The sequence below is a fragment of the Macrotis lagotis genome, chromosome 1 (genome assembly GCF_037893015.1).
Source record: "Macrotis lagotis isolate mMagLag1 chromosome 1, bilby.v1.9.chrom.fasta, whole genome shotgun sequence".
Classification (NCBI taxonomy): Eukaryota; Metazoa; Chordata; class Mammalia; order Peramelemorphia; family Peramelidae; genus Macrotis; species Macrotis lagotis.
In genome coordinates this window covers 764,203,155-764,217,101 of record NC_133658.1, presented here as the reverse complement: position 1 = coordinate 764,217,101, position 13,947 = coordinate 764,203,155, and the positions used below count along the sequence as shown (strand labels likewise).

Sequence of the window (13,947 nt, the reverse complement as noted above, 5' to 3'; positions counted from 1 at the left end):
TCCAGCCTTCACACACTTGTCAGGTCTTAGCTGTGGGACCTTGGGCAAGTCACCTAACCCTGACTGCCTCGCATCTACAGCCATCTCCTGTTTTCCTGATTTATTTCTGACCATTGGACCCAGATAACTCCAGAGGAGAAAATAAGACTGGTGACTTAGCACAGCACCCTTCACTCAAATCTTACTCATGTGCTTGTCATGGACAAAGCCAGAAAATGTGTCCAACCAAAGATTTCAGGGGTTCAAGCAAACATAAAAGACTCAGAAGAATTTAGGGACAAAAAAAAGTTGAATGTGCTTAGTAGAAGCCAAGGGAGAGAGCAATTAGCTGCAGCAACAGCACTAATGACAGCAGCACCTGGTGCTGCTTATTATCAGTAAATAAGTAATAAGGAAGGATACAGGGGCATGAGAATTTTGGGGGGGGTCATGCTCCCCAAGAGCAGGCTGACCTCCCTAAGGAAGATGAACATCTCAACTAAGGAGAGGCAGCTTTTAAAGGGGCAGGAAGATGAGGTAATTTAGTTATATGTTATGGGGGCAGTAACTCAGAGAGTAGAGAAGAGGTAATTAGGGATACATGGATGAGGGGTGGTAGGTGAAAGACTTCATCATTTTAGGCTGGGACAGGAATCCTTTGTTTCCTTGATTGGGACAACCTGGGGACAGATTTAATGAGGTCTTTTGAGAGAAAGGCAAGGTACTTGACTAAAAGATCATTTACCTCGTCTTGGTTGCTTGGACCTTGGGATGGGGTTAAGGAGTGTATAGGCCTATGGCTTTGAGCAATGGGATGATAGAGGTCTGTGTTATATGTAGAATACTGTCTGTGCAGAGGGAACAAATTAATTAAAAACATATCTCTTTAACATTTCCTCTGCTTTATTGTCATCACCTCCCTGATATCTTTTTTGAGAATCAGAGGCAAAAAAATCAACTTATTAACTGGTCATTTACCTCCCTCAGGAACACTCAACTCCCACCTAACATATTAAGTTTTGAGTAGGTTCCATGAAGGAACTTTGGTATTCGAGAGTGCCACTGGTCTCTTTTATTAATAATATGCTAACATTATTAATAAAATGGTTAATTATTCAGAAACTATGTCTCTAGGACTTTTTAAATATCACAGAAGCAACTTCAGAAAGGGCATTTTACTCTAAACCTTTCCTTCCCTCACCCATTTTACAGTTGAGGGAATTAAAACCCCCTGAGATTTAAGTAAGACTTTCCCCAAGTTACACAGGTGTAAGCATTCAGTAAAAGATTTAAGCCCAGGTCTTTTGATTCCTCCTATTATATTACATTGCTTTCTTTCCCCATCATTGCTGTTTAGATAGAAAATTCATTTCAAGCTCTTGGTTAAGTCTGGATTCACTTTTCTCTGTGTGAAAAAATTCTGGGCTGTTGGTCCAGGTGGAGGTTTTTTGAGAAATTAGCTTCAGGGCTTCCAGGCTTCCTTTGGACTGCTCAGGGATTTTTTTCCCCCTTTGACTTCTTCAAGGATTTGGCTTTATTGTCATGTGGAAGATGTCTTTTAAAAATTTTTTTAGTCTTTTCCCCCTCCCCTTTGTGGGAATGAGAACTAACCAATCCAAACAAAGGTAAAAACTCTCTCCCTCTTCAAATAATTTATGATTTTTTGTTTTGGTATTTACTTACAGTATACTAAGATTGATTCTCCCTTCCCTTCCCTCAGTCGAGGAGGTGCTCTCCTCATGTAAACTACTCAAGGGCAGGAGATAATTCTCTCTTTTGCTGTTCTTTGTTTCCCCAAGCACTTCAAGATGCCTGGTTAAGTAGTAGATGCTTAGAAAATCTTTGTTGAATTTAATGATAATAATGAAGTAAGGGAAATATTGGATATAGAAATTTGTTTTAAAGTTATTAAGTTATATCCTCCATACTAATCAGAACTTCCACCATACCATCTCATTGTCCAGGCTATAAGTTCAGTGAACTTTTAGTAAAGCACCTTGGCCCTCAGACAAAAGACAAGCCTCTATCAATAAAATGGTGGATTTGCCTTAGCTTGGAAGTATTAAGCTACCCCCCCATCTCTATATGTCTCAAGACTTCAGCTCTGCTCTTTGAGCTACTGCCCCTCCTCCTCAGTTGAGCTGCTCTTCTGCCTTTGGAGGACAGCCTGCTCTTGGGGAGCATTGTCCCCCAAACCCCCACCCTTTTGACTCTTCTTTATCACTTATCCCCTGCTTGTGTAAAGCCACTTTGCTCTGGGGAGTATGGTTCCCCTGTAGTCTCCCATCTCCTGCTGCTTCTCCAAAGAATTTATCCCGTGATATTTTTATAGTCTCCTGAGAACTTTAGGTAGTAACTTGTGAACTTTTGCAGTAATCTGTGAATTAAAATTGAAGCCTTTCTTACCTCTCTGAGTCAGAGTTTGATGAGTTCTTCATAAAAATCACCCCCCCCATAAGTTGACCTTTAAGCCCCCTTTCCATGAAACCCATTTCCTCCCTCTTCAATAAGAAAACATAATGATAATTAATATTTACATAGTACCTATTATGTGGCAGGCGCTGTTAGGCATATTAAACAATATTATTTCATTTTATCCTCACAATAGTCTCTCACAACAGGTAGATAATACTATTATCCCCAATTTACAGATGAGGAAACTGAGACAAATCAGTTAAGTGACTTGCTCCAAAGTATATGAGACTGCTGTTGAACTTTGATCTGCGCAGTCTTGATGAAGAAACCAAGGCCCACAGATATCTCATCAAGTCAGTTAAAACACTGGCAAATAGAAAGGCAGATGAAATCCCTGGCCTCAAAACATTACTTTATTCAGAAATCAAACATTGTGGGAAACGTTTCTCAAAGACTTCTTTGAATACATAAAAGAAATCCAAAGTCTAGGCAAATAGATGAATTTCTGCTTTTTTGTGTTTATTCTGACAGGTCTGGGAAAATGTGGATCCTTTCTTTTGCCAGACAGTGATATGGAAACTGATAAATTTATTTGATTAAAATTTAGTTGCCTTACAATATTCATTTTCTCATTAACTATTTGCCAATCAGATTCATTTGCTATCAGGGATATTGTCATCTAAAGGGGAAAGACAACATTCACACAACTATGTATATTTAGAGAAGATATGGACAAAATAGATTGGAGATCATCTCTGAGAGACGGTAGTGGAAGCTTCTTGTTTACTTGAGCCTGAGAAGTTAACCGGTTTGCTCGGCTGTTAAACAGTTTAGAATTGTACTAAATGGCCTTTAATCTAAATCCTTTTAAAGTGGCACAGGAAGTGAGTCTTCAAAGAGGAAGGAGAGGCAATTTGTTCTAATTATATAGGATTGCTGCTGCTAAGGCCCAGAGTTCAGATGTTGACTATCAAGATCTTCCTGACTCCAGGCCCAGTACTTATAAGCTTTAAACAATTGGTGATAAGAAAGAAGCAAAAAAAGCATGAAGCTATGAGAAGTCAGAATAAGAAAAGAGGATGCAGGTAGTTTAGTTCACCTGGACCTAGCTCCTGGTTTTGCTCTCTAAGGTGCAACAGAACAACTCTGATCTTTCTCTTTTTAGATAGAGGAGACAGTTTAAGTCAAAATTCCAATTAGGAATCTGTTGCCATAGACCAGTTTCGAGTTGGTCAGAGCCTAGATATGTCCGACTAATTCACAAAGTTGGTGGCCATGTGAGTAGAGAGAAGGAGGCAAGAAGGCTTGACTGGTGAGTACAGGGAGGGAAATGTATAGGACCTTTGGGATTTCTTGTAGAGTCACTTGGTTTCTTCTACAATATTGATTCTGAAACTTTGTGTCTCATAACTTATTTATGTGCTTATCTTGAACCCAAGTGACCTTTCGTTTATATAGATTTTATTTATCATTATCTACTATATTAAAAATGCAAGTTCCTTAAAAGGGTCTTTGGATCTGTAGGGGTCCCCAGACCACATTTTGAGAACTACTTCTCTTGTTCATTCGTTCTTGAATAGTTCTTAGCTTACCTGGTTGGGCCAGTCTTTGAACAGAAGGAAAAACATCAATCAATCAATCAGTTCATATGTGTGACTGAGGTGAGAACCAATAATGTGAGCAATCTAGTTTTAAAAATAGATTCTTAAAGTCTCCTACCCTCAGAATGTCCAACCAATTTTTTTTAGGCCTTTGTTGTAAATAGTGGCTGTGGAAATCTTAATTTTGCATTTTTTGTGCAAGGAAAAATCTCTTTCTCAACCTGACATTTAATTTCTTCTTCAGGGCTTAAAGAAAATAAGTTCAATTTGTATGTTTAGCATGAATTGCCTGTTGCCTTGTCAGATTTCAGACTATCTCTAAATCTCACTTTAAAAATAAAGGAGGGGGTCGGCTAGGTGTCACGGTGGATATAGAGCACTGGCCCTGGAGAAAGGAGTACCTGAGTTCAAAATTGGCCTCAGACACTTAATAATTACCTAGCTGTGTGGCCTTGGGCAAGCCACTTAACCCCATTGCCTAGCAAAAACTGAAAAAAAAAAATAAAGGAGGTCCAGAATTAAAAATAATCTCATTTAAAGAGAAATTAAGCAGCGTTTATTAAGGATTCATTCTGTGCTTTGTATCTTGCTGGGAGGGGAAGAGGGAGGGTGGGTTGGAGTGAGGATAGCTAAAAAGTTTGGAGAAGACTTCTCATCCCTGCCCTCCTCTAGTTTACAATCTGGGAGATTATTCCAAACAAATAATTTAAGAGCAAATTGAATCTGACTTTCTGGAGGAGGTTGTATTTAAACTTGGGATGGTGGATAGAAATTAAGTTGGAGAAAGGGGAAGAGGGGAGAGGATCTTCTAGACCTAGGGAATAATATTATAAGCAAAGTCAGTATAGTTTGGTTGTGATAGACAGTATGTAGAGGATAGCAGGGTGAGAAGCATTTGAAGAGGGAGTTTGGCCCCAGTTATGGAATGTTTTGAATGCTATGCAAAGAAGTTTCAGAGTCCTGGCTTTTCTTTCTCACCTGCCTTAATCACTGAGACCCTCCCAATAATTTTTTTCTTCTTTTTTTAAAAGTTGTCATTCTTGACCTCATCTCTCTTACTTAATCTTAATGATCAAATGGGTGTAGCCTCAGTCAAACTGTGACCCTCTCCAGTCCTCCTGATTCATATCTGACCACTAGACCCTGGTGACTGGAGGAGGAAGTGAGGCTGAGGACCTAGCTGGACACCCCCCTCATTCAAATCCAATTCACATACTTGTCACGGCATCACCTCCCTGATGTCCTGGTCTTCTTGGAGGAACCAAGGACAACCAGAAGCCACAGGGTGCTGTTTACGGGTTCTGAGCAGGAAGGATGGAGACAGGTTCAGTTCAGTAACACCTTTTCACTCTTGGCAGTGGGACACTATGCCAGGCCCTGGGCAGACAGACAAAAAGACAGTACCTACCCTCAGGGCACCTCAGTTTTACTGAAATAAAGCTTGTCTCACATCTAGATGAAGGAGCAGTTTACAGGGTGAGAAGAGTCTTGGTAGAAAGACCCACTACAAGTTGATAGCCTGATAGGTGATAGGAAGGAGGCCCTGAGCGATTCATGGTGGCGGAAAAAGAAGAGAAGGTGGTTCTGAGTATTACGGTGGAGGTAGACTGCATAAAGTTTTTCATTCATTCATTTAATCAACATTTATGAAGCTCCTGGGTGAAGTGCTAGGGATACAAAAAGAAAGGGTTATTTTCTGGGCTTAGAGACTAAATGACTTATCTCTGAAGTCCCTTTGCAGATATAAATCTGTTCGCCTATAATGATGTACTGCAAAGAATAGAATGAAAAGAGGTACCAGATACCAGTTATAGTTGGGGTAGTCAATAGAAAAGAGAAATAATTGTGATTGTGTGCTGACTTTTCAGTGTTAGGATTTAGTAGTTAGGAAAGTTTAGAAAGTGAAAACCAAAGATAATGGTCCCCCAAATTGCCTCAAAGTGAATAAGCCAGTGGCCCCAGAAAGCTGAGACAGATGGAGTAGTGTCCAGAACCCTGAGATTTAAGAGTTAAAAAGGCCCTGATTTGATTCCTGCCTCATACACTTAATAACTGCCTGATCCTGGACAGATCATTGAAATTGTCTCACTTTCTTCATCCTGGAAAATGGAGATGATAATAGTGCCAGCCTCCTAAACTTGCTGTGAGAATCAAATGAGGAATTACATGTAAAGTATTTTGCAATACAAAGATCCGGAGATGGGAGAGATTCTTGAGTTAGGGGAACAATCTGTGGGAGTTTGTAGGAACTGCATGTAGGGAGGTTTGTGAAGAGAGTCTGGAAAGGCAGATGGGAGCCATTCTTTTAGATGTTGGGGATCAACTAAGGATTAAGGATTTTTTTTGTTTGTTTGTTTTTTAGGTTTTTTGCAGGCAAACGGGGTTAAGTGGCTTGCCCAAGGCCACACAGCTAGGTAATTATTAAGTGTCTGAGACTGGATTTGAATACAGGTACTCCTTCCTGACTCCGGGCCAGTGCTTTATCCACTATGTTACCTAACCGCCCCAGGATATGTTTTCTTTAAAGCAGATATGGTGGTACTGGAAAACTTTGAATAGGACACATTTGAGGGGAACCTCTTCTGTGGTCCTCATTCTTCTCAGTACAGTAGGAGACAAATTCATAATTGGATGACAAATAGGGAATGTAATTGGATGAATAAAGAGAATAAAAGGGTTGTAATAAGTTTTGGGGAGTATTCTTGGATGAAAAATGAGTGTGTGGTACAAATATATTTTGCTAGATAGCTAATCTATTTTATGAGTTATTTATGGAGAGCTTTCTGTGGCCTCATGGCACTTTGAGAAGTATGTGATTATTACAATAGCTAGTGTTGGTCCTGGAATCAGGAAGACTCATCTTCCTGAGTCCAAACTTAGCCTCAGACACTAACTGTTTGATCCTGGGTGAGTCACTTAATCTTGTGGGCCTGGAGATTTCCTTATCTGTAAAAGGAGCTGGAGAATGAAATGGCAAACCACTCCAGGATTTTTACCCAAATGGGGTTACAAAGAAATGGGACAAAGAGCAACTAGGTGGTGCAGTGGATAGAGCACCGGCCCTGGAGTCAGGAGGACCTGAGTTCAAATCCTGCCTCAGACACTTAATAATTTCCTAGTTGTATGACCTTGGGCAGGTCACTTAACCCCATTGCCTTGAAAAAAACTAAAAAAAACCCAAACCAAAACAAACAGAATTGTACATGACTGAAATGAAACAACAGTGATTGCTGTGGGCTTCTTCGAGGTTACAAGGTTATGCTCCTGTAGGTACAGACTCTTGTTGATGTGTGTGTGTGTGGGGGGGCTGCCTCTTTGGAGCCCCTCCATTTCATAGACTTATGGAAATATCCTATCCATCCTGGCACCATGGACTTTTGTGTGCTCCAGGCAATGACCTTTCTAGGGAACACAGATTTAGAAGAAAGTTATGAATAAGTGAATATGAAAATAAACTTCCTCTTTGTTGGAAGCTGCCATTTTTTTTTCCTTTGCTGTTCTGAGGGATTTGAAATGGTTGTGCATCTAGGGGCCACTCACTTCCCTCCTCCTCCCTTAGGACGGCTCACCTGGAGAGTTGTGGGGAGTATTCTTGGATGAAAAATGAGTGTGTGGTACAAATATGTTTTGCTAGATAGCTAATCTATTTTCTGAGTTATTTATGGAGAGCTTTCTGTGGCCTCACGGCGCTTTGAGAAGAGCCTCCTTTTAAATAATAGAATGACAATTCATAGCCTGAGAGGTGTTCAGCAGCTTTGCTGATGTGAGCTGATCCCTGGCACGTCCCCCAAACTGTGGGGGGGCCAGACTTTTCTTCTATGGCTGGAGAAACTGAAGGACAGAGGAGGTCTGGAGCTGACCTGGGCTGCAGCAGGCTGGGAGGATGCTCAGGCCTCACCTTTGTGCCTCAGTCATGGCCCAACCTTGGACCTTAGCCTCCTTATCTGTGAAATGAGGGGGGCCCTGAGCATGCCTTTCAGCCCAGAGCTCTAATCCTGAGACTTTGATTTCCTAAACTCAGGGGAACCCGTATTACTAACTAGATAATTCTCTAAGGCTGAAAGATGGGTCTTGTCCTTGTGTGGACCAGTTCTTTCTCTGTCCTGTTCCTTACCCAGTCCACCATCTTCTGCCTCAGACACTGTGTTAACATTTTTCTTAGTAAATTTTGGTGACCTGAGAAAGAAGACTGCTGTGGTGATTGTTGTTGCATCCCATCCTAGTGCCGGGCCTGGCTAGCATCAAGTGTCCGGTTGGCAAAGGTCTCGTGGCTCTTTCCTTCCTTGGGTGTATTTAACCTTTCATGCTTGCTTTTGGCCAGAGCTCTGTTTCCTGAGGACCTGGGAGAGGATGACCTTATAAGCAATGTCTGGTATTTCTGTGTTGCAGGTCAGAGAGTCAGAGAAGAACCCAGATCTCCGGGGGGGTCTGCCTGGATATCTGGGGTGTATGCCTGGTGAGTATGGGTTTCCACCTTGTCACTCATCTCCTCCTGCCTACTGGATGGGTCACCAGCTAAGTCACCAGCCTCATCTCCACCTCAGAGCATTTTGGGTCCAGGGGCTGGATATGAATAAGGACCACTGGAGGTGGTTCCGAATGCGAGGGCCAGAAGAAGGTTTTGAGAAAGTTTAAAGTCATCCAGTTTTAAATTTGTGTAAAGAGGGGACTTAGACAATCCTGTGGCCAGAGCAGGGGTTCTTATTCTTTTGTGCCTGTGATGGGTCCCCTCTGAATGAATGAATGAATGAATGAAGCATTTATTAAGTGCTTCCTTTCTATTAAGCTAGTGTACAAAGCGTGGGGGAATAAGTCTAGAAAAGTAAGATAGTCTCTGCCTTTAAGGAGCTTACCTTCTGATGGAGGGAGGCAAAACACATGGAAGGATTCAGCTTTCAAGAACAGTAGAAAAGTTTCATGGCCCTGGGGTGCAGCCCATGTTAAGCTCATGTTAACACCTCTTCTTTAATGCATTTTCATTGATAAAATGACCTGATAAAATTTAATCCAGATCACTTATTTTATGGATGTGGAAGATGAGGCCCCGAACATTCAAATGACTGAACCAAGGTCATACAAGTGTTAAAATGAAGAATTTATTATAATTTTTATAACTACAAATTTTAAACATATAAATTTAAACTATAAATTTATACAGCATATAGATTTATTGATAAAATCTGTTAAATTTTAATATTTATAACTTTATAAAGAAAATATTCATGTGAAAGAAGGGCTTGTTCTTTGGTACAAAATTTGTCAAATTGTGGTCATTGGTGACATCATTACTATCCTAGACAGTCACAGTACCTTTCTTGGATTTATTTATAAGGGAAAAGAGAATATACAAATTCTAAATATAGATACATACATAAATATATGTATGTATATACCATATAAAGGTCATCTGAAATTTGTATTCAATTGCTCCTTTCTGTCAGCGTTGTATCACAGTTTCAGACCTTGACATTTTTTGTGAATTTTCTTTCATGAACTTTTCTAGACCGACTCTTATGGACTCAAAAGAGTAGTTTCTGTTATCCAGGAACACTCTCGTGGTAGTTTAGAAATTACCCATGTAGGCAGTCAAGATCAGTCAGTGAAAAAACTCCCGAATTCTGTGATAAATGAAAGTCCTAGAGACAGAATTAGGCTAGTTAATAATCAATAAAATGATGGTCAGTGGTTCCTTTAGGATATCATAGACACCTGATGGAGGCACTGACTTCCTTAAATATTTTCTTTGAAAGTTTTTGCCCCTGACAAGAGAAAGCAATGCTGATTGGTGGACCTTTAAATCAGGAGGTGGCCTAAAATCTTCAGCTCCTCTTGCTGAGAAGGTGGCTTGATCATGAGACTCCATTACCTCAACAACTGGGCAGCTAGCTGGTGCAGGGATAGTTCTGGAGTTGGGAGGACCTGAATTCAAATGTAACCTCAGATACTTGACACTTCCTAGCTGTGTGATCTTGGACAAGTTACTCTACCCTGATTGCCCCCGTCCAGGGTCATTTTCAGTTATCCTGATCCATATCTGGCCACTGGACCCAGTTGGCTCTGGAGGAGAAAATGAGGCTGGTGACTTAGCACAGCACCCCCTCACTGAAATTCAGCTCACTATGGTTTTTGAAAAAGAATCATCATCTAGACAGAGGAATTCATCTTCACCCAGAGCACTTTGGTTGGTTTTCTCCTTCATGAACCAGTCAGCCTAAATGCTGATAGCGGGACACAAGGATTTGAGTTCATTGCTTTGGGTTAGGAATTCATCTAGTTTAGATTCTGTTTATACTCTAAATAGAAATAGTCTCCTAGTTGGGTAGTGTCCTGCCCAAGATTGGGGAATGTGTTCCTTGAAGATTGGGGCCATCTCATCTATCAGTCATGACTTCAGGGACTGGACAACCTACAGGGACTGAGTCCTAAATGAGGAAATAGAGGATTTTAAAAAATGAATCTTAGTTTAATAATTGATTATTAATATAATAGAAAGTAATAATTTCTCTGTTTCTATAATGTTCCTCCTACCTCCCTATTTAATTCCCATCAAATTATCTCTTTTTTATTCCTCAATGAAAAAAAAAACCCAAGAAGATGAAACCAGTTACAATGCTTCTGTCTCCTCCCAAATAAAACTCACCATTATTCTGAAAGTACACAAAGAAGAACCCCATCCATCACATCTACCTTGGAATCTTTTTTGTTGACATAGGGGAGACTTTGAACCTTTGGAAAACATGAAGTGGGCTTGTTTGGTCAAACATTGTGTGGCATGTTTTGCAACATCTACCTTAGAACTGTTTTTAAAACTTTATTTATTTCATTTTTAATTTATGAAACAAGACAACCATTTCCATAACAGTCAGGAAAAAAAAGATGATTGCATATGAAACTGCCAATCTATTATATATATATATATATATATATATATATATATATATATATATATATATATATATCCTTTTAAATATATAATAAAGTTATTCAAATTTGTTTTTTTCTCTCCCACCACCCTAGAGATGGCTACCATTTTATACACACACACATATATATATATGTATATATATACATATATATATGTAAAAATTATTCTATTTGTATTTCTATTTATCAGTTCTTCAATTGAATTCAGGTAGCATCTTCCTGTAGTTAATTTAGGCATTTATGTTTGGGTATTTGTAATAGTCAAAATGACTTAGTTCTTGAAAGGTGTTCTTAAAACATTATTGCTGTTACTATATCCTAACAAGTTCCCCATCCTTTTCCTTTTAACCTAGTGGAAGGTCTTTCTCAGCTTGGCTTATCAAAAACTAGTGCCATTGAAGCATTCCCCTCTTGGTTTCCTAGGGTCTTCCCTCTGCTGCAACTGATTTTGTGTTAGTTACTGGTATTATTTTCACATCATGAATTAAAGATTTGATTTGAGGACTATTTTCCTGACACTCCAGTGTGACCAACATTGCTAGTTATATTTGGTACTTGTCAGTTGGAAGTGATGTGCTTAGCTTTGGCTGGCGCATTCTGTTTTGCCTGAAATTCCTGAACAAGTTTCGCCATTTTTATATCTCCATGATTCATGACACTGGTGAAACACATTGTACATACTGGGAGCACAAACTAACCACATGATGTTTAAAACATCTCCTTTGCTTTACCTGTATTCATTAGCTAGAACCTTTGGTAAGCTGCCCTTTGGTTTGACTCTGATTTTGTTGTTGGATTAGGAGACTGGGGATATTTAAGTTGGCAGTGAACTTCTTTTCCATGTATAGCATTTTACAGATGAACTGGACTCTGCCATTTTTAATTCTCCATCAGTGGAAGTCTTCAGGAAGAGGTTAGATGACCTCTTCTCTAGGATGCTAGGATTTCCACTGAGGTAGATGAGCAGACTAGATGCCTCTGTCCCTTCCATTTCTTTGGCTGTGATTCATAACTAGTGGCTTATGAGCAATATTATGAGTAATAAATTCATCTATTGGTTGTTTGGCATAGTTTGATGATAGATGGTAGATACTGCCTTGATAATTTTTTTGTCCTTTACGAGACATTTGAATTACCATTTCAAGTTATCTGCCTCTTTATTTTCAAGAATATTTATGATTAAAGGACATCTTAAAGCATTGCTGTCTGTTCTTTTCTGGAAAATGAACATTTGAGTATTGTTTTCTTTGATAAGCAGTGACACACATAGTTTTTCATATTTATGAATGGGACCATTGACTGGGTAGGTAAGTTTATCTTTTTGTCTTGTCATTTCTTGGATATGAGGGAACTGTGCTTGCTGACTAACTAGGTCATTGATATCTATTTTTGAAGGGAATATGACCACAGCTGTATGAATATTTAATTTCCGGATCAAATCCTGTTGGACTGGTTTAATGGGAAGCAGGCAGCAAGCACTCCCTGGTTGGTCGTATGTGTATTTATAAAGTGTTAAAAGACTGAGGGTAATGAAGCACTTGAGTTCTGTTTTCTAGGGAACAGTGTAGAGGTTTTTAAAAACCCCTCAGGAAAAGAACTGCATCTTTTTTTCCTAACTTGTTCTGTGGCATATTCTGGAAATCATTGTCCCTTAGTGATTGCTCCAGTTTCAAATTTTGGGTGAATCTGTTTTATTTTCCCCTTTCTTTTACACAGTCATCTCATATTTTAACTTTCTAAATGTAGTTCTGTCTAAAGAATTTATGAACCTTGCAAATGGAAGTCACTTTAGAGCTCTTGAGGCCTGGATATACCGCAGTTGTGTATAGTGGAGCTTGGATTAAACTGTTTAAGGAACTAATGAGAATGTGCAGGATCACATTGGATTCTCTCTATTCTTACCAATCTCATTAATCCAATGGGACTCAGGATTTGTAGTAGTTTCCTGACTACTGACTTCTTTTAAATCCTTATTAAAATTCCATCTCCTATATGAAACTTTCTTCAACTTCTCTAAATACTAGGGCCTTCCCTCTATTAATTACTTTGTATCTTTTTAAAAAGTTTTTGCAAGGCAATGGAGTTAAGTGGCTTGCCCAAGGCCACATGGCTAAGTAATTATTAAGTGTCTGAGGCTGGATTTGAGCTCAGGTACTCCTGACTCCAGGGCTGGTGCTCTATCTACTGCACCACCTAGCAGCCCCTTGTATTTATCTTGTATATATCTTAGCAGATACATGTTTTCATGTTCTCCCCTTCCCACCCATTAGATTGGGAGCTCCTTGAAGGCAGGTATTGCCTTTTTTCTATATCATGGTGTCTGCCACTTAAATGGTAGGTGTTTAATAAATATTTATTAGATTGAATTGGACTAAGCTTTTGAAACATTTTGCTATTTTTCACTCAAGTGCACCTCTGGTGGAGTACTTAAGCTCTTTTTCCAGATAAAGATATTTAAATTACATCTGAAAAATTTGCATTCCTCCATGCTCCCCCTGCATTTTTGGGGAGAAACACAGAATCTTTTTTTCTTTATCTAACCCCTGTCTCTCCCTCCCAGTTTCTCCAGGGTCCTCTTCCTGTTGTTATTGCCCTCAGCTATAGCAGTCCTGAAACTTCAAAGCTTGGTAGAAGTATCCAAAGAGGTGTTTAATTAAAATCTTTTTTTTTTTGAAAGTGAAAGGAAGATTGTGAAGCCAGTGTTCACTTTTTTTTTCAACTGCTCTTATTAAACTTTCAATCATTGTGTTCCAAAGGGGAATCCAGCCAGAGCAGCAAAAGGGGAGGGATTCATTTTTTTTCCCCAGGCTATAGTCATTCCAAAAAACAGGATCACCACTAGAGCATAGCTCACATTCCCTCTTCCCATCCTCCCCCATCTTCTAGTTAATCATTAACAAGTTTACTTCAAAGTTTGGAGGAATTATGCAAGTAAGTAGATATTTAATATCATAAATAACTCAAAGTGTTGGAGTCTTACCACAATTCACATCCACTTTGTGTTTCTGCGGTAAGTTAGTGCTAAATT

The 13,947-nt window shown here is 39.4% G+C and overlaps 1 long non-coding RNA gene across 1 annotated transcript in view; it reads left to right on the top strand.

Annotated features, from left to right (window-relative positions):
- Positions 1-13,947, top strand: part of LOC141508122 (uncharacterized) — a 76,968-nt gene that overhangs the window by 10,877 nt on the left and 52,144 nt on the right. The window contains exon 2 of the long non-coding RNA XR_012474348.1: positions 8,385-8,451. This is a non-coding gene — a long non-coding RNA (uncharacterized LOC141508122). The remainder of the gene's footprint in view (positions 1-8,384; positions 8,452-13,947) is intronic.